At 33.7% G+C, this 20,780-nt stretch overlaps 1 pseudogene; it reads left to right on the top strand.

Moving 5' to 3' along the window:
- Positions 1 to 818: 818 nt before the first annotated feature.
- On the top strand, positions 819 to 5,392 carry LOC112320769 (synaptonemal complex protein 3 pseudogene; annotated as a pseudogene).
- Positions 5,393 to 20,780: the final 15,388 nt, after the last annotated feature.

The following is a 20,780-nucleotide window of genomic DNA, read 5'->3' as shown; positions in this document are numbered from 1 at the left end:
AACCCTCCGTTTTACCCCCAAGGCATATTCAAGCTTGCAAAGGGCTATAGTAATCCAAAAAGAGAAGTGTATGCTATTCATTCCAGCAAACCATGACTATCAAAGAGAATGCCAAAGGGCATTATTCATTAAAAAAATGAATTAACAGAGCTTTCTGCAATTTTGCTGCAGATTTTTCTTTTACAAAAGACTGAAAGAATGCATGATGCAGTGGACCCAAAAGCAAAAAACCACATTCTGGCAACTATTCAAATGCAAATTCAGCTATGCTGTGTTCATGTGGCAGTCTGGGTGTTTATACAATGTCTATCATTTTAACAGGGAAGCACTCAGACAATCTAATTGGGTTATTAAAATCACCTGTTTGAGAAAGACTAGCTTTCCCTGAGATGATTCTATATAAAGCTACTTTTGAATGGCAGAGAAAGATGTATCAGGATCTTTTATGTAAAGGGAAAACTCATGAAAAATTCAAAATGAAAAAAACAAATGAAATGTAAAAATGAAACACACACATAAAACATAAGTTTATAGGGTCAAATTATTTATAATTTCTGTGGAATTATTTAATTATGAGTTGAGATTGTTTCACTAGTCCATATATTGTTTCATATTTTTGATTCCTGCTTAGTCAGGCATTAGTAGTTTGAACCATTCCTACATTACCACTTCATCTAGTGCATCTTTCTATGTCTACGTCATTTTCCTTTATTGACTCCTGGTTTTGCTACTGCCTGTAATACTCTTTGCTACAAAGCTCTCTAGAAACTTTAATGGTGTCAACAGTAAGTGGAAGTGGAAGCACAGTCTTCAGCGTGATGGTCACTGCTTGCTGCCTGAATATCAGAGAGTAAGAGGTGCGATGGATCCTTAGCAAAGCTATAATCCTTTATAGGTTCTTCCCAGAAATATTTTATTGAATTTCCCTAAAATGCTGTTAAATGAACTTCAAATATAATTTTATTTCTAGTATGATGAACCTCTAGTTCAACCACTATTTATTAATTCTAGACTTCTGGTCAAGATGGACATGTAGGTAAACACGGTTCACTTCTTCACACAACCCCAGCAAAAATTACAATTAAAATACAAAACAACTGTAACCCAGAATCATCAGAAAGTTTAGCTCTATGGAAATCTGACAATTAAAGAATTAAAGAAGTCACATTTATCCAGACAGGTTGGAGGGTGGAGAGGTAGAGAAATGTAGAGAAATGTAGAGATATAGAGACATGAAGAGACACATAGAAACAGGGAGATTAATGGAAATGCAAGAATGTGGAATGGGCAGTCCTACACTAACATGTGGTGGATCAAATTTAGGAAGGATACCTTGGGAGTGAGGGATCCCAGCCCCACACCAGACCACTCAACCCAGGGTTCCAGTGCCAGGAAGATAAGTCCCCATAACTTCTGGCTATAAAAACCAGTGGGGGTTGGGTAGTGGCAGAAACTGTGGGTTTCTCAGGAGTATCCTCTTAAGGGGCCCACAATGGGCTTAGGAGTTATGCAGATTCACTCCCTCTGGGCCCTGGCACTGGATCAGAAGCTGGAAGGGCATCAGTGGCATGAGAAAAATATGAAATTCTGGCCTCAGAGCAAGTGCCAGGGGACAACTTCCTCCTAGATAAAACTCAAGAGGCCAGGCAGTGGGCATTGTTCCCTTTCTGAGTCCTCCCCACCACATAGAGTCACAGAGCCATGACACCATATTGGAGATGCCATCAACCTGGTTCACACAGTCTGTCCCACCCTGGTGATTATCTAAGTCTCCATCACATCCAATTTACCAGTGCACTTTCTACAATAGGCCATGCTACTAAGTCAGAGAGTCAAAGCTGCTCTCCCTAATATATAGAAACAAACACAGGGAGGTTGATAAAATGCAGAGACAGAGAAATATAGCCCAAATTAAATAACAGAACAAAACTCCAGAAAAATAAGTAAACAAAATGGAGATAAGCAATCTACCAGATGTGGAGTTCAAAACACTGGTTATTAGGATGCTCATGGGACTCATTGGATACTCCAATAGCATACAAAATACCTGGGCAAAAATGAAGGTTACACTAAGTGAAATACAGAAAAATTTACAGGGAAAAAACAGGGGATTGGATGAAGCTGAGAATCAAATCAATGATTTGGAACATAAGAAAGAAAAAAATTCAATCAGAACAGCAAGAAGAAAAAGGAATCCAAAACAACAACAACGACAACAAAAACAATGACAACAACAACGAGAGGCTAAGAAGCCTCTGGCACAACTTCAAACATACCAACATTCCAATCATAGGGGTACTGGAAGGAGATGAGACAGGGCAAGAAACTGAAAAGTTATTTGAAAAAATAATGAAAGAAAACTTCCCTAATTTGGTGCAGGAAATAGACACATGAGGTTAGGAAGCACAGAGTCCCAAACAAGATGGACACAAAGAAGACCACACCAAGACATGTCATAATTAAAATGCCAAAGATTAAAGATAAAGAGAGAATCTTAAAAGCAGCAAGGGAATAAAGACAGTTACCAACAAAGGAGTTCCCATAAGACTGTCAGCTGATTTCTCAAAAGAAACTTTGTCTCCCTGGTGTGAAGTTGCATGAGATCTTTATATATTTTGGAGATCAAACCCTTGTCTGAGGTATTATTGGCAAATATATTCTCCCTTATGGAAATTTCCCTTTTGATTTTCTTCATGTTTTCTTTAGCTGTGTGGAAGCTTTTCAATTTGATGTAGTCCCATTTGTTTATTCTTTCCTTTATGTCACTTGATCTAGGAACATGTTGGTGAAAATATTGCTGTGTGGAATATCTGAAATTTTGCCTATGTTCTTGTGTAGGACTCTTATGTTGTTGCAACTTATGTTTAAGTCTTTTGTCCATCTGGAGTTTATTTTTGTTTGTGGTGTAACTTGGTGACCAAGTTTCATTTTTTTTGGCTGTAGCTGTCCAGGTCTCCCAATACCATTTGTTGAAGAGACTACTTTTATTCCTTTTATGTTCCTGCCCCCTTTGTCAAATATTGACAACAGAGACAAGGGTTTATTTCTGGGTTCTCTATTCTGTTTCTTTGATCTATGTGTCTGCTCTTATGCAAATACCAGGCTGTTTTGATTACAGTGGCACTATAATATAGTTTGATATCAGGAACTGTGATCATTCCTACTTTGTTCTTCTCAAAATTGCTGAGGCTATTTGGGGTCATTTTTGGTTACATATAAATTTTTGAAATGTTTGCTCTATATCTGTGAAATATGTCATTGGTATTTTAATAGAGATTGCTTTGAATCTATAAATTGCTCTGTGTAGAATGGATATTTTGATAATGTTAATTCTTCCAATCCATGAACAAGGTATATGCTTCCATTTGTTTATGTCTTCCTTAATTTCTTTCTTCAGTGTTATACAGTTTTCTGAGTACAGGATTTTTATTTCCTTGGTTAGGTTTATTCTTATGTATTTTATTTTTCTTCTTGCTATAGCAAATGAGATTTTCCCCTAATTTTTCTCTCTGATATTTGGGGAGGGAGGAGGAGGACCATGGGGGAAAGAAGAGGAAAAGTCAAGGAACATGTATAAAGGACACATGGACAAAACAATGGGGAGAGGACTGAATGTGGGTGATGGAGGAGGGGAGGGCAGGGGAGAGTAATGGGGAGAAAATTTAATTGAACAAAAATTAATAAAAAATAAAATAAAGTAAAATGTCATGATTCACAGTAAAAAAAAAAAAAAAGGAACTTGCAGGCTAGAAGGGACTGGCAAGAAATATTCAAAGTGATGAAAAGCAAGGGCCTATGACCTAGATTACTCTGTCCAGCACAGCTATCATTTAGAATGGAAGGGCAGATGAAGTGCTTCCCAGACAAGCTAAAGGAGTTCATCATCACCAAACCAGGATTATTTGAAATGCTAAAGAGACACATTTAAGAAAAAAAGATCAATACTATGAACAATAAAATGGCAATAAATTCACAACTACCAACAATTGAATCTAAAACACAAGCTAAGCAAACAAGCAGAACAAATATAGAATAGTAGATGTGGAGATAATTTGGAAAGTTATCATTTGGGAGGGGATGGGGGAAAAGGTTCAGAGATTAAGAAGTACTGATTGGTAAAAACAGAGTAGACAGGGGGATGTTAAAAACAGTGTAGGAAATGGTGTAGCCAGAGAACGTACATGCATAACCCATGGGCATGAACTAAGTGGGGAAAGATTGCTGGAGGGAATGAAGGGTACTGGGTAGAGGGGGTGAAGGGGAAAATTGGGGCAACTGTAATAACATAATTAATAAAATATATTAAAAATAAAAAATATATAAGACTTGCATTAAACAAAGAAAATTCTAATATCAAGCTTTTATTATTATTATTATTAATTATTATTATTTTTACATAAAGCCAGTGGTATTACTTTCCTCCAATTGCATATAGAAAAGTAAGAAAACTTATAATTAATCAGTGTGAAAATAAGAGGAACAAATTTTGGTGTTTAACACATATTTTAGAGTAAATTGAATTCAGAGATTATTTTTAATGCAAATCTTATTGATAATTTCAGCAATCTCCACAGTGTACAGTAGACATTTACCTTTTCAGAGGAAGCACTGAAAAGATTGCTAACTAAATGAAGTTTAACTAGTGCTAATTAATAGGAACATTTAACCCATAAGAAGAGAGGAGTGTCGCAGCACTGAAGCAGATACCTCAGTCAAAAACATCAAAATGTGGTGTTCTCTGGAAGAAAAGATTCTGGGAAATCTGGGAAGACATGAAAGGAGGATCAAATTTTAAGAGCCTATGACTTTGAGGAAGAAGATTAAAAAGATCTGAGTGCTTCAGAGAAGGACAGTGGCATGAAGACTCCATGAATTGATAAGCATGGGAAGAAAAGGACTTCAGGCATAGTTGAAGATATGGGGGAGGGTGATGGACAAATTGCTGAAAATATTTGGAGCTGATATTAATGCCACTGCTCTTGCAGTGAGAAAGAGTATCAGCGTGTACCAACACTTCTCTCAAAACCAGTGACCAGAAAATCGAACATATTTGGTGAACCTAACATCAAATATTCTCAGAAATTTCTAACTTTATTTGAGCAGTGGGGGATAGATGTGCAGAACAAGAAGAAAAACTAGCTAATTTGTTTCTACAGCAACAAATAGTTTTCCAATAATCTAAACTTGTTCAGAGCCAGAGACTGAAAACAAACATTTTTATGAGCAGTTCACAAAAAGTGTGACAGACTTGGAGAAGAGTCATGATGCTCCACTTACTGATGTGCAAAGTGAACTAAGAGAAGAAGTGCTGTGTTGCAAAGCAAAGTACGGCAGACATTCAGCAGCAGGAGATGGCCAAGTGTTTGAAACTCTTCAATCCATGTTACTCTAACAACTCTGAAGGCAGAACTTGAACTAAAGTAATATGATACAATTACATTAGCTAAGAGGCATTCAAGTCTTTCGAGTGGTTTAAAAATTCTAGTTTAAAATATCACATTGTGTTAATCATTAGCTCAAGTGCAAGCCTCTTCTTTCTGTTATACTCCAAGGAGAAGCTAAAGTTATGTGAGTACCAGCAATGCCTAAACTGCACGCACCAAGCTTTCTGCTTCTTAATAGTAATAGTGAGTTTTTCTCTCTAACACTTGTCAATTAACTTAGCAATAAAGGTGATTTAATTTCAAAAAAATGTTGGTATGCTGCAGAATTTTATTAATTAATTTATGTGTGCCATGTGATGAAAATGTTTAAAAATCCCTGATATACACCTGGAGAGAAAAAGAAAATACATTTAAGCAATTATGAAAAATTACTAATATCTAGTTAACCTTTGTAAAGGTTTGTAGAAATAACTATTATATCATTTTCTATTTTTATAATTCAACATTAATGATAATGATGAACAAGTTTTATAATATAGAGCAAAACAGTCCATTATTTTTCTACTCTCCTTGGTAAGAGGAACATTTCACTACTGATCAGGTACAGTTATTGTGCCTCAACAAATATTTAGTAACATCCATTATGCAAAAATCAAATTAATGTGTTGCTTATCCACATTAGAAAGATAAACACCAAATGATTTGAGTAAAAACTGCATAAGGATTGCCTTACAGGAATCAGAAGTCTGTTTTACAGATCATTACCTCATTTCAACAGTTTTAAGAGGAAAGAAACTTCCAAAATAGTCAAGAAAAATCAGGTTAAAATGTAAACAGATGATGTTTACATTGATGATGAAATAAAATATTTAAATAGTTTGATTTAAAATTAATATTATCTCTATGTGTCAAGAATGAAACTACTTGCCAATGTCCTATTTTTTCCCAAATGATAGAAATGTTGCTTATGTGTTATAATTAATCTTTTTTTTAAAAAATGACTTAATTGGGGTGATAGTGGTTAATAAAATGTTATAGGTTTCTGATGCACAACTCTATAACACATCATCTATATATTGTTATGGTGTGTTCACCACCAGAAGTCTCCTTTCTTTACCATTTATCCCTCTTTTATCCTCTTCTACCTCCACCCAATCCATCCGTCCCTCTGGTAATCACCATACTGCTGTCTGTGTCTTTGAGATTTTTTTTTTTGCTTAGTTCCTTCATCTTTTTCACCCAGTCCCCCAATCTCCCTATCCCTCTACTAGCTGTCAGTCAGATCTCTGTACTCGTGAGTCTGTTTCTATTGTGTTTTTGTTTATTTTCTTCATTCAATTACACATATAAGTGAAATCATATGGCACTTGTCTTTCTTAACTTCCTTAAAATTAACTTTCTTAACTTTATTTCACTCAGCATAATAGTCTCTAGGTCCATCTACACTGTAGCAAAAGGTATGATTTCCTTTCTTTTTATGGCTGAGTAATGTTCTATTGGGTAAATGTACCACAGCTTTTTCATTCACTCATCTACTGATGGGCACTTGGTCTGCATCCAAATCTTAGCTATTGTAAATAATGTGGAAATGAACACATGGGTGCATATATTCTTTCTAATTTGTGTTTCAGGTTTCTTTGTATATATCCTACAAGTGGAATTGCTGGGTTATAAGGCAATTCTAGTTTCATTTTTTTTGAGGTAACTCCATACTGCTTTCTACAGTGGCTGCACCAATCTGCATTTCTATCAACAATACACAGGGTTCCCTTTTCTCCACGTCCTCACCAAAATTTGTTGTTTGTTAATTTATTGATGACAGCCATTCTGACAAGTGTGTGGTGATATCTCATTGTAGTTTTAATTTGCATCTCTTTGGTGATTTGTGTGAGCATCTTTTCATATGTCTATTGATTATCTGTATGTCCTCTTTGGAGAAGTGTCTGTTCAAGTCCTTTGCCCATTTTTATATTGGATTGTTTGGTTTTTTGGTGTTGCGTTTCATGTTCTTTATAAATTTTGGATATTACCCCCTTATCAGAATTGTCATTGGTGAACATGTTTTCCCATTCAGTGGGTTGTCTTGTCATTTTTTTGATTGTTTCCTTTGCTGTGCAAAACCTTTTCTAGTTTGATAGAGTCCCATTTTTATTTGTTTTGCTTTGTCTACCTTGAGGGAGGTGATAGATCATTAAAAATATTGCTATGAGAAATGCCCAAGATTTTACTGCCTATGTTTTCTTCTAAAGTTTTTATGGTCTTGAGTCTAACATTATTTCTTGAAATAACTGACAACACATAGAGACATTTTAAATTTAAAATTTTCTGATGATAAATTAACATCTTTAACATACTTTTTTAAAAGGTTAAAGTATTAGTAAAACAATGTGCTGTGACTAGAAGATATGTCTGGGCGACTCTGATAGTACAGTACTAATAAATAGTCTATATTTTGTTATGTTATAAACCTCAGATTTTAAAGGAGGTGATTTAATATAGCAGAGTTTTATTCTTAAAAAGCAGATAACATGGCACAATCTAGTTAGTGAGACTGTGAAAGAAATTAGGTTCACAGAATGAGTGATCTCATTCCTCACAAAGGGCCTCGCATGATTCGTTGTTAATGAGGAGTACACAGCAATATTAATAAAGTATTTGAAACAGTGTCTGGCTTTTAGTCAAATCTAAATTAGTGTCTGCTGCATTTGAAAGGTGAGCGAGGGTGATGGACATGTTATCAACCGCGCCGGCAGATGATGTTTGCCCTCTTAACTTTTCAAGTAAGACATCAGAATGTTGATACACAGCAACATTTTCAAAGCTACAATTTGATCACTTTTGAAGGTTGGTGATTACTCAGAAGTGATGAGAGGCAAAAATTACAATTATCCACTGCATATGACTCTGTATTAGATGAACAAATTAGCCAGTAGCCTTCTGACATTAATACCTGAAGTTTTACCACTTAAATAAACAGTTTCTTTATCAGATCTTCCTTGTAAATTCAAACATAACTAAGATTAGTATCATCAACTATCTGTTCTTAAGGTGAAGTTTATCTGATTAATTCTCATAAAATGTAGAGATCCACTATATGTAAGACATGGATTAAGGAGAAACTAGGATAATGGTGTTAAATGAAAGGCTTAAATTACAAAAAACAAACAAAACCAGATATATTGTTTTATCTTTCAGAAAATCATGCAGGCAGATTAACAAGAATGAGGAACAATTTTCCAAAGTCTGTGATCTACTGTTGTATTTCTCTGGGAAAAAAATCATTAAAAACACCGAAAATGTTTGAGTAGGAGTCAGTGTGTGAAAAAAAAAAACAGATTATATTTTATACCTATTAAGACAAATTAGTTAGTTGTCATCAGTAAAGTAGATGACATATATTTCTACTGATTTTTAACATCAACCTCGATTATATTTTCTCTATTGCACAACTTTATACAAAATTGACTTGTGCTAAAGAAAAGGAATGTTGTCAAAATTTTATGTATTAATTGATTTATTATGATGCAGACAATAAGAACTTTAACAACTAAAGAGATACATGCCTATGAGAGAGTTAAACTTTCTTGTAGATTTAGTTCCCTGATGCATAAATTGAAAGGACTGAAATAAAATCTCAGGACCCCTGTGAGTTTTGAATTTTCTCAATCCCATGAGTCATTTCTTTGTCATTTGTCTTTAAATCAGTGTCCATGTTGGTCTTAGAGATGGTCTAAAGCATCAGGCCTTTCTTTCAATAACAAGAGGTCACTGTCATTGACATCAGTGAAAATTCCCTATGTTCTTTTAGCCTGCATTGCTCAAATATCATATCTTCTGAATTATTCCAAGAACAGAAGGAACAGTTTGACGTGAACAAGAGGGTAAACGCTGGTGCCATAATTCTCAGATGCCTGTCACAAAAATTGGAGACATAGCTCATTGCAATCAAGGATGATTTCTATAAAGGAATAATAAAAGAGAAAAGCTGTCACTACAAGTGGTTTTGAATAAAGGAGGAATCCAGAAGAAAGAATTATTATTTTGAAATCTGACATATTTTTACCTCTTGAAATTCTAGTTTACATTGACTATGTAGTTTATTTTGTTACATGCAGGCAGAATGATGAAAGTTATAATGTCAAGGACTAAAGAGAAATACGCATAAGACTGTCACATCATCATCTTCATTAATAATATTATTGAAATCCTACAGGGTGAATGACACTTGCCGTGAATAATGAGTTCTCTTCTCAGTTTAGCTTAAGATGTATTTTTTGACTGTCTCACAGGGAAGAAAACTCTCGATCTATCTCCACTCCTGAGACTCTAGTCCATTAGCTATGGGAAATATAGCCTGAAAGTGACCTACCACCATGAGACAGATGTATATTTTGTTTCTTCTCCTGAGTGTCTCTTTATTTTGTGATATATGATTATTTTCCTCCTTATTGTGAACTGTGTGTAAAAAACTGTGACAAAAATAATAATTATACAAAGAAATTCCTATTTCTTATGCATTTATTATCATAAAACTAATGGCAAGTTAAAAATTATAGTTATTAAAACACAAAGCAATAGTTAATGAGATAATAGAGCAATTACAAAATTTGAAAGGCATGATTTCTTATATACAAGATTTTATATCAAGCAAAATCACATATAGAAATACAAAAAAATTCACACTTAGATATAGAGTAGTAAAACTGAAGAAGAAAGCAAAGAAATACATAAAGAGAGAGACATAAAAGGTAAATTGTCTACAAATAAAAATATTTGGGTTGAAATCCAACTTCTTGATGCAAATGGAAGCCAAAAATCAGTGTAATATCTTTAAAGTCCTTATAAGACAATTATCTGTAAACCTTGAATTATGCTAGTGAAGCTGTATTTAAAAAATTACGAATAAATAAAAAAATTTTCAAACAGTCTACATTCACTGTCAACAAATTAATGAAAAGAAAGAGTATATCTCCTAAAAGTGCATTAATGGATGCAAAAACCTGATCTGATATGCAAGAAAAAATAGTAAGCAAAAAAAATGATAAACTTTTTTTCAGGGGATCTAAATTTTTAAAAAATCAACCATATGTAGAAATAATAAAAATCTCCTATTGATGGTGGACTCAGGGAAAAATGGATACAATAAACTATAAAATAACAGCAATAAAATTAGAAGAAGGTAAAGCATTTAGAGGTAAAATAATATTATTACATTGTTCACGAGAAAAAATATTAATTGAAAGAGATCCTTTTTTGCCTATGCTGTAGATTACTAGAAACAGCATCACTCTGAAGCTAACAAGAAAGGCTGAGAGGGCTGAGATCCCTGGGCAACCAAGTAGCCCCAAATCTAAGACCCTCCGATGAAAGACAGGGCCTGAGCCTTGCTGACCTATGGCAGTGCATTGGAGGAAAACATGCCAGGAATCTTTTAAGAGGGTGAAAGAATCCAGCTATTTTTTTCTTTTGTAACAAATTGCTATTAAACTATGAGAACAGAAACTATGAGACCAACACACATATGAGAAGTGTATTTCAATTACAAAACCTTCTCTGCAGACCTTGACCAAAGTCACAAAAAAGATCGAGTACAGGCAGGAAAATGGAGAAGGCTTTCTTTGGTGATGAAATTCTGGAGGATGAATGGAGCCACTGGTTCAAACAAGGGAGGAACACTTGACCAAAACCACCACCCTTACAGAAGAAAATCTGCCAGTGCTGCGGAGGTTCAGCGAGACTTACTGTCCTTAATGTACTGATGAAGACAGAGGACAGCTGCGTGACATCTTTAAAGTACCAGAAAAAGATAGAAACTATCAGCAAAACATATCTTTAGAAAAATAAGGTGATAAAAATATTTTTGAGACAAAAAATCCAGAGGAAATCCATTTCCCATAGACATGTTGTACAATAAAGTTTGAAGAAATGTCTTCATGCAGAAGGAACATAGACCAGACAGAAACTTAGATCTTCAAAAAGAAGTAAAAATATCTCCAGAAATGGTGAAAATGAAAAAAAATATTTAAGAGTTATTTCTTACTTTAATTATTTAACAGCTAGCATATAAAGCAAAAATACTAACCATGCAGCATGGTGTTTATAGCATATGTAACCATGAAATGCATGACAACAATGGAACAAAACGTGCGAGAGAGACAGTAGCGGTTCAAGGTTGTAAGGTTTTTGCAGTAGGCATAAAGAAATATCGTGTAACATGATTTCAAGGTAGAATGTGATTAATTAAAGATTTATTGTTAAACTCTAGGGAACACAAGTATCAATAATAATCCAAAAATGAAAATAAAATGAAAAAAACATTTGTTAAAATTCATACAGCTAATTTTTAGTCTAGATATCTGGTAAGGTAATTTTTTAAATTTGTTCTCCAAGGTTGTCTTGGCTTATCTTTGACCTCTACATTGCCATATGAATTTAAGATTTACTCTATCAATTTTCACCAAAAATATGATAGGATATTAATGGGAGTTACATTGCATATTTGGAAAATTTGAGCAGAACTGTCATAATTGCCATACCTACTTTTTAAATCCAAAAACATAATACAATCTTCCATTTATTTGGATTCACCTTGAAATTGTCTTTATATTGATTGATATTTGTATACATAGGTATGCAGAATTTTCTGTTAGTTTTATCCTGAGTTTTAAATTTCTGGTATTTTAAGTTGTGTATATTTTATGAATTATGAATTCTATTTGTAAATAAAAATATAATTGCTTTTTCCTAGGAAATTTTCTAATTCACTTACTAATTACAGTAGTTAATCTATATCCCTGTATTGTTTTTTTTTTGCATACAAAAAGCAAGTCAATTATGAACATTGCTTTTATTTCTTCCTTTCATACACACACACACATATATATATATAATTTATTTATGTTACCATATTATACTTGCTGGAAATGTTAAGTATGTATGATGATAGTAGAATCCTGTCAAAAGAAAAACTTTATTTCACAGGAAAATCCTTCAACCTACGATGTTTGTTGTATTTGTTTTACTTTTGTTATTAGTTATTCTATACTAGTCCAAGGAAGCCTAGTATAGGGTTCCTATTCCTATTTTGCCAATATATTTAATTATAAAGTGTCTTAACTTCTATTAATTTTTTCTGCATTTAATAAGATAGTCATATTAATTTTCTTTATTATTTTGTTAATAGAATGAATTGTCTTGATTCGTTGTCTAATGTTGCGGCAATTTTACATTTCTGATTTGGAGTGGCCATATTTGTTTAGGTTACAGCATAAATATTTATGCAGATCAATGGCCTGTATTTTCCTTTTTGTAATATATTTGACAGTTTTGGATATTGAAAATATATGCATCTCAAAAAGTGAGTTCAGAATTTGTCCTACAATAAGAAATCTAGCCAGGATAAGCAGAAAAAAATGAATTTAAAAAGAGAATATATATTAATATATAGTTTTTCAACTCAGGGATTTCATTTTCTTTAAAAGACTAAGTGGTCTTGCTATTGCTAAAATTTAAGATAATGAGGAAAATATTTCATACATTTCATATAACTGAAACTGCCTACCACAGACCAATTTATTTTAAGATGCACATTGCAACATCTGGCAAATATGGCTATATCTATGCATAATTTGAGAAGAAAATTAGACCACAGTGTACATCGTGGGCCAAATATTATGTGTCCTTGAGGGCTACTTAGTTTTAGTAATGTCCTGATAAGTATCAGATGTTTTTCAGGGAACATCTAAAAGAAAATCATATACATCTTGAGGTGCTGAGCTGCCCTTCCTATTAATCCCATGCTTAAACATAAAAACAGTGCCAAGGATTAGAAATGCGATGTTATGAAAGTGTGGAAATAGGCTTCTGAGGATGTGATCTCCTCTTCCAAGGGAAAGCTATGCTTTTCTGCTACGTGCAGATTTTGATGTGTGACAGCAGAAATTACATACAGAAGAGTTTAAGTGGAGTATGCTATCCTCAAGGAAGAATGTATGTCTTCCTCTCCTTTTTCTCTACCCTAATGTATAGAGCCCTTAATGAGAGGAGTATGTGTGTTAGGCTTGGGGGGTATTTTGCAATGGGATGGTACTTTGGAATGTTTTATGGGTCATAGAGAGAATAAGTCAAGGAAAATATTAAGTTTAGTTTTCCATCAGTCTTATTCTAGGGGCTTAATCACACCTCAGACAAATTTACTAAAGAATGGAACTGCATATAAATTTGGGGTCAAAACCCCAGGAAATAACAATCAACAAATTCAATTCAGTGCTAGAATCATATGTCTGATATCTGGAAGGATAGTTGGCAAAATCTTAGTTGCCTAAGCTTAGGGATATCACTCAAATATGTTTCTATCGAGCATATAGCTAATAACTTTTATTTATTTATTTATGAAATACTATACAACATATTCAGTGCCACAGAAGCTTTAGAAATCAAATAACATGTGAAATTTAAGGAAGATGAGATCTGTTTGTCAATAATGTGTTAACTGCATTATGAATTCATTCAAAGTCATTGAGTGAGAAAGACCATGTTCTCCCAACAGATAACTGTGTTAACAGATGTGGTTTCTTTACATGCAACCCCCTCCCACACATATACACACAAACATTCTCATTTCCATTAATGTGCCCATTTGTACTGTGATCAACGCCTCTACATGTAAAGATGACAATAAGAGGAATAACAGAGGTACAAGGTCACTCTCTGCACTAATGTTGCAATTTGTATCAAGTGTTCTTAGACCTTGATACATTTTAGGACTGGACTTTTATACTGAGAATTTATGCTTATGACTCCTATGAATAATTGCCTATTTTTACTTTCATGTCTATGAAGCTTTGGAAAAGGACCTAAATTAATGGTTGAGAAGGGTCATTTCCCAATTCCTGTAAAAAGCTCTTTACTTATGGGATATAACCGCATTACCATGTATGTATCTTCCAAAATAGAGTTTCTTTCAAATAGCTTTAAAAAAAAATCATCATCCCTACAATACACAACAGAATACTTGCAGTCTCTAGCCATTCATGAAATAATTTTAAATTAATCACTGGCTAGAAGAAATAGAATAAATTAATGACAAGAAATTATATATTCTGTGTGGAAAACAATACAATTTTCATCTATATTCAAGTAATCAGAATAGCTTTGTTGTTTTAATTTATTGTAACCTTTGTCTACTCTTTAATTGACTAATCCAATATCCTTTACACAATCTGATAAAGAATGTTTACTGCTAGTAAAAATGGCTAAAATAATATATTGAAATGTATTACTGCTCATTGAAGTAAATGTGTTTCTTTCTCCTAACAACTGCATTCTTTCTTATAATTCATGTTCATAGAATATTCACAGAATTCTTTTTATTTAATAGCTTACCAAAAAGCAAATGGTCACTGAAAATGTTGTTCAATTGCCTGCTTAAACACATGACAGTCAATTCTGTTCAAAAGTGTATTCTCCTCTACAATCATTCATAGAACTAACTTTGTAGCTGTAAATGAACAAACTTAAGGCCAACATATTTACTAAACTAAAGAATAAATGGCTCATCTAATACGAATATAATGTCCCATTTACAATTAAGTCTGATAAGATATTTGCTCAATCATTTCTGAGCTGGTAGATGCATAATAGAGTACAACTTAATGCAGTGTTCCTATTTTTATGCAATATAATTGTCAAATTATATTATTCCAAGAAATATGATTGAAGTAAGTAATATATAGAATTTAAAATTAAGGTTAAAAAATAAAACCAATGTAACATAGGTGGTTATGCTGCTGTGGTTAAATCAGTATTGTAGGCACAGAAATCTGCACTTGTGTAGATTGATGGTTCTTCAGAGAAATGACCCAAGATGTCAAGAAAAACATCAGAGAATAAAAGTCTTCAAGAAAAATGTCCCTGTGACTTCTGTCATATTGAGGTCCTTGTTCAGTTGAAGCACTTTGTGAAGACTGTTGACAGGAAAAAAGTTACAGATAAGAATTCAGACTATCTACAGAATTTGCATTTGGTACAACCACGGGGAAGGGAAAGTCCAAGCTATGCGTGGGTGAGTGGACAGTAGCAGTGAGTGTGTAACATACCAGAACTTTCAGAGTACTCCTCCAATTGTTCTCTCAAGACAAATTATGATGACTCCATCGCTGCAGAAAGAATAGACAGTTGTGGAATAAGGACTTACTCTATCCATAAGCAGGCATCCATTCCTCACCAACAACTCAAAGTGACAACATAGAATTTATGGAATTTCCTGACCTCTTTAGCTCCCCATGGGAGTGTGGAAAGAAACACTTCTCCTTTCAACTTACTATATCTGTTGTAACCTGGGGCATATGTGGAAATATTTAGCTCTAGAGCTTCATTTTTTTAATTTTATTTGAATGTGCCTTATATACCACTTTCCATCACATTGATTAGAAATGTAGAAAAAAATATGTATAGAAGTGGTCAAATATTTTAGATACTACCTGTTAGTTTTGTCATTTGCCAATTTTCTGAAGGCATATTTTCTTAGAATATGTTGTAAAGTGTCTTTAACTTTTAGTAAGTCAGATAGCTGATGTTTTAAAAACCTATTTTTTATGGAATATGTATTGTTGATTCCTAAGAAGAGTTTAGATCAAAGATTTAGCTTTAGTTTACAAATATTAATAGAACATAAACAATGAACTAAGCATTATTCTATGTTAGAGAAGTGTTCTGCCGCAGGAGCTAAACTAGTGTACAATAAATTACAAGTAAAAGAACAATTAAAATACACTGTTATAATGGTCATTGCCCTTGTAGGATCCTAAAATACTATTCAGAGGAATGTATAGTTAACTGTCTCAAAGAAATAAGAAAAAAATCAATCATGGATCTTTGAGTGAGTGTACTCACATAGATCATAAGAATTCAATTAAATCTTAAACAATAAGTAAAAATTCCTGTTAAAAAGACTAGAAACACCCCAGAGGAAAAAAGTTATAAAGAGATAGAATGAATAGATTAGAGGGATAGATAATGGACAGATGATAGATAGATAGAAAATAGATAGGTAACCAGATGATAAAGAGATATGTGATAGGGAGATAAGAGGAGACAGAGAGAGAGAGAAAAAGAGAGAGGATGCATGGAGGTAGGCATGCATCTCCTGTGTCAAACCACAAATAGTTAACTGCTTACTCATTAATTGGTTTTGTTAAGATGTTACTCATTAAGTTCATACACTTCTCACTGACACTTCAGATTCCTGCTTTTCAATGTGTTTTTCTTGGGGGTATAAGAGAGAAAAAAGTGTGATGCTGGATATAAAGGTCTATATAAGGTAAATGTGCCTTAATATAAAAGCACATTAATCTTGTAGGAAAAAGGAGTTAATAATTATTTTGTGCAAGCAATTTTCATAATCTGTTTTCTTCCTAAATTATTGCTAAAAATGTTAGCATAGAGGGGAAGGGAGCAAGACCAAAACTTTAGAGATAAGATGATATAGCTGGTATGGAAGCACTGTGGTCCTTACAGAACACAGATGTTGAATTTTCCTAAAGTTTCAGAGGTGCAATTCAAAAGATTTAGATATCTGTTAATTTAGCGAGATCAGGCAATGTAAAATATGTTTACACAGCCCCTTGTTTTTGAATATACTGTTTTATCACTTGGGAAATTCAACATTCAAATTATATCTCTTTTCTAAAGATGTTGATGACCCTTGACCCCAAATAACAAAGAATTGAGCATGACTTTCACAGGGAAACATTTTTCCATCACAACACTTTCACCAACACTCTTCCAGCTTATTAAGAGCAAGTATTTTTGTGTTTTTCTGTTCCTTATTCTCAATTTTGTTGTGCATAAAATTTATTTCACTAAATTTAAGGAAAGAATGAATGGTTCTAAATATTGAGTGGGTGATGACGCTATTACTTAGAAGATGAAGAGGATAAATATGTTGTGGGGGACAGAGGTATTTACTTTTTTCTCTTGTGAATATCTTGGAACATTAAAATAAATATTTCAAATAAACAGTAGTGAATGCCACTTAGGATGTTTCAAGGTGTTTGGAATGAAGACATGGATTTAGATAGCAGCAATGTCAGCATTAGCTATTCAAAGACAGTATTTAAAGCCATGAGGATTAGATAGGATAACTAAGGGCAAACATATAAATAAACACAAACAGAAGAGCTTTGGTCAGAACTTGAGCACAGCAAATGCAATGAGATGAACTCCAGAGAAGATCCAGAGGCTTTGAGTGATGCATAGCAGTGACTGAAGGCAAAAGAGTAGACTAAGAGAGAATATTGCCACAGAAGACAGGGCACAGGTATTTTAAAAAGAACATGTCCTTTCTTGTACTAAAGCCTTAAGGAATATATATACATATTCTGTTATCAAGAGCAGTGAAACACACAAGAAAATAGGAATAAAGAACAACATGATGCCATAAGTGTTTAAATAGTGATGTCCACAAATTAGAAGATAAAAATTATTCAAAATTGAAGCATAATGGAAGACATACCCAAACATTTATTATTAGGATTATTCCATTAGATAAACAGAAGTTGTCCAGGTAAAGCTAGAAGTTTAAAGAGTAAAAACACCATGTGGAAAGAACAGGAGTAAGAAAATCAGAGTTTGTTTAGGAACCCACAATTGCTCAGAATGAATGGATCACAGAGTCTAAGAAAACAGACTAAAAACTCAATGGGAGTTACGCTGTGAACAACCCTCCGTTCCACGTTTAGGCTTTGTTCTAAAAGTTTTATGAGAACATTGACAGATTTTTTAGCAGGGGAGCTATGGGGTCTGATTTTTTAAAAAATAAATGCCACTATGTCATATTCGTAACAGTTTAAAAATGGAAGTTAGGGAGCATATTTAGGAAGCTGACTCTTCTCTCAAGATATAAAATCATGAAAATTCAGAACTAAGTAGTTGTCAGCATATGGAAACAAGTCAGCCTGCAGAGATACAGAAGAGAAAACAAAATGCAAAATTTTAAAGATTTGTGTAGAGCCTTTGGCAAGTCTCAGTATCTCAGAACCCTAGGGTTTTAAACAAAATTGCGAATCTTCTGCAAATAACACTTTGAGGTATAGAAACAGATATTGGCTTGCCATTTGGCATTGCCTGGGATCTATAATTCTGCAAATTGAACTGTTGTTCTTTATGAACTGAGTATTATCTGATCCAGAAATCCCTAAATGTATGACGGGAAAGCAATATGTATAAACAGTCCTCACTTGCATTATTCCAATATGCATAAATTTAATTTCTGTAGTTTAGTTAAGTACTAGTCTGCAACAAGAACTCAAGTTCCAAGTAGCATGGTGTATTAACTTTGAGTAATTGGATGAAATGCAATCTTCACTGCTAGCTCTGCGATCCACAAGTCACTGTGTAATAACATGTGATTATGATTAGTATCCAATCATGCCACTTTTCTCAAAGTGTGTTGATGATTGGTCACTGTGCATTTGTTATTTTGTTCATGCTCAGACATGATTATGTTATTTGTCTCTGTGTCCCAGTGATAAACAATTGTGACCACAGACAAAAATTGGTATGTAAAAGAGGAAATCATCCCACAAAAATGAAAGTACAGCCAAGTTTTAAAAACTGCATTAGTGGAACTAAAATGTGAATGGAACATAAATGGCATTATGGGATAACAGTTAATTTTGGCATTGCTACCATTGGAGAAACTAAACATGTGGAACCTAGTGTAGTGAAGGTCAAGTCATTGAAATAGATGAGGAAAGTGATGAAAATAATGATGTCCTTGGGGAATTCCACATTGAAAGGACTTTCACAGGTATTTCATGATATTAAAAGTGCAAATGATAAAATTTTAGAAGTTGATACAGACCCCCCAAAAAGAGCATAATTCATCAAGGTGTGGAAAAGTTGCTCAACTCCATAGCGTAAGTTATAGGACATGAAGCAAGAAGGCAAACTCAGTTTGAACTATTTTTGGTGAGGTTTTTACGAGGAAACAAAAACTCTTTAATTGTAAATGTTTCTAATGTTTTTAATAGCAACATATTAAATCTATATTTTAATATTTTTCCGTTGCCTGTATATTTGTAACCAACAGTAACAGTTTCTGATGTTCTGACAAAGATGTAAAGATCATAGAATAATTACTTTTCAAACTGACATATCTACTTAAAAAGTTATAATTATTCTGTGACCTTGACATTTTTCATTTAAATTTTTAGAATATATTTTTAATTAAAACTTTAAATTAAAAATTTTAAAAAGCTTAGTTTGTAATCATTTTTACAGACCAATACTGCTATGAAAATTTTTGCTAATGACTCAGAGACTTCAGTTGTGAAGGTTTTGTCACTATACCAGCTGAAGTATTGGCTAAGGGCAGAAACAATATGAATAGAAAATGAAAGTATGACCCTAACTGGTGTGTCGCAGTGGACTGAGTGCTGGCCTGTGAACCAACTGGTCACCTGTTTGATTATCAGTCAGGACACATGCCTGAGTTGTAGGCGGGGTCCCCTGTTGGAGGCATGCAAGAGACAACCACCCACCAATGCTTCTCTCTCTCTTCCTCCCTTCTTTCCCATCTCTCCAAAAATAAATAAATAAAATTAAAAAATGAAAGAATGAAGGAACAAGTAACACATCTGGCTTCATGGTGAGTTCAAAATGGGAACTGTTGTGATATACACATACATTAACCATTTTTTTTCATTCCATTCCCTTCCTCTCTCTTTTTTTTTCATAGAGATAATGTTCATGTTGGTTATCTTTACAAGTTTGGGTTGCAAAATATTCAGATCAGATTTTGACTGGTCTCAAAGGGGAATTAATATCAGGGAGAGCTGAAGACCGTGGAAGATGCACTTGATATCCATCTTCCTTTGAGACAATGGGAGGCAATCTCATATAAATGACTGTTGCGTACATGTGAACATGATATCTGTTTGTTATCACATGCAATCTTAAATATGAAGTAAAAGTGATGGAATTGAAAGAAATAACATAAATAACTGCTGAGTAATTGTGTGTAACTGAATGGATAATTTGCCTCTTTGCTCTCTGCTTTCTCATCTTAGTCATTCTACAAAACTATTTGCCTGGGATGGGGCTGTAGAGTAGTATTTTTCTCCATAACAATCTGAGTGACTGTGTCTTCCATTTTTTCACTTTCCCAACATTCCCAAACAATCTAGACTCAGGCTCCCCAACTTCTTTCAACCACTTGATATCTTTTCTGTAACTTGAACAGCATGAAAAATGACAAACTGCATTTTTTTCAAGCTCTTTGCCAACTGGTTTTTGGCTCTGTTCTTCCAATGAGAGGCACTAGAAGGAGATCAGGAGACATAAAAAGCAGGGGAGAACTGACTCCTATTTTTCTCCTGGGTTCAGGAGCAGACT

This window comes from Desmodus rotundus, chromosome 4, assembly GCF_022682495.2.
Source record: "Desmodus rotundus isolate HL8 chromosome 4, HLdesRot8A.1, whole genome shotgun sequence".
In the NCBI taxonomy this organism is placed as follows: Eukaryota; Metazoa; Chordata; class Mammalia; order Chiroptera; family Phyllostomidae; genus Desmodus; species Desmodus rotundus.
Note: the sequence above shows the minus strand (reverse complement) of the source record. Positions and strands in the feature narration are given on the sequence as shown.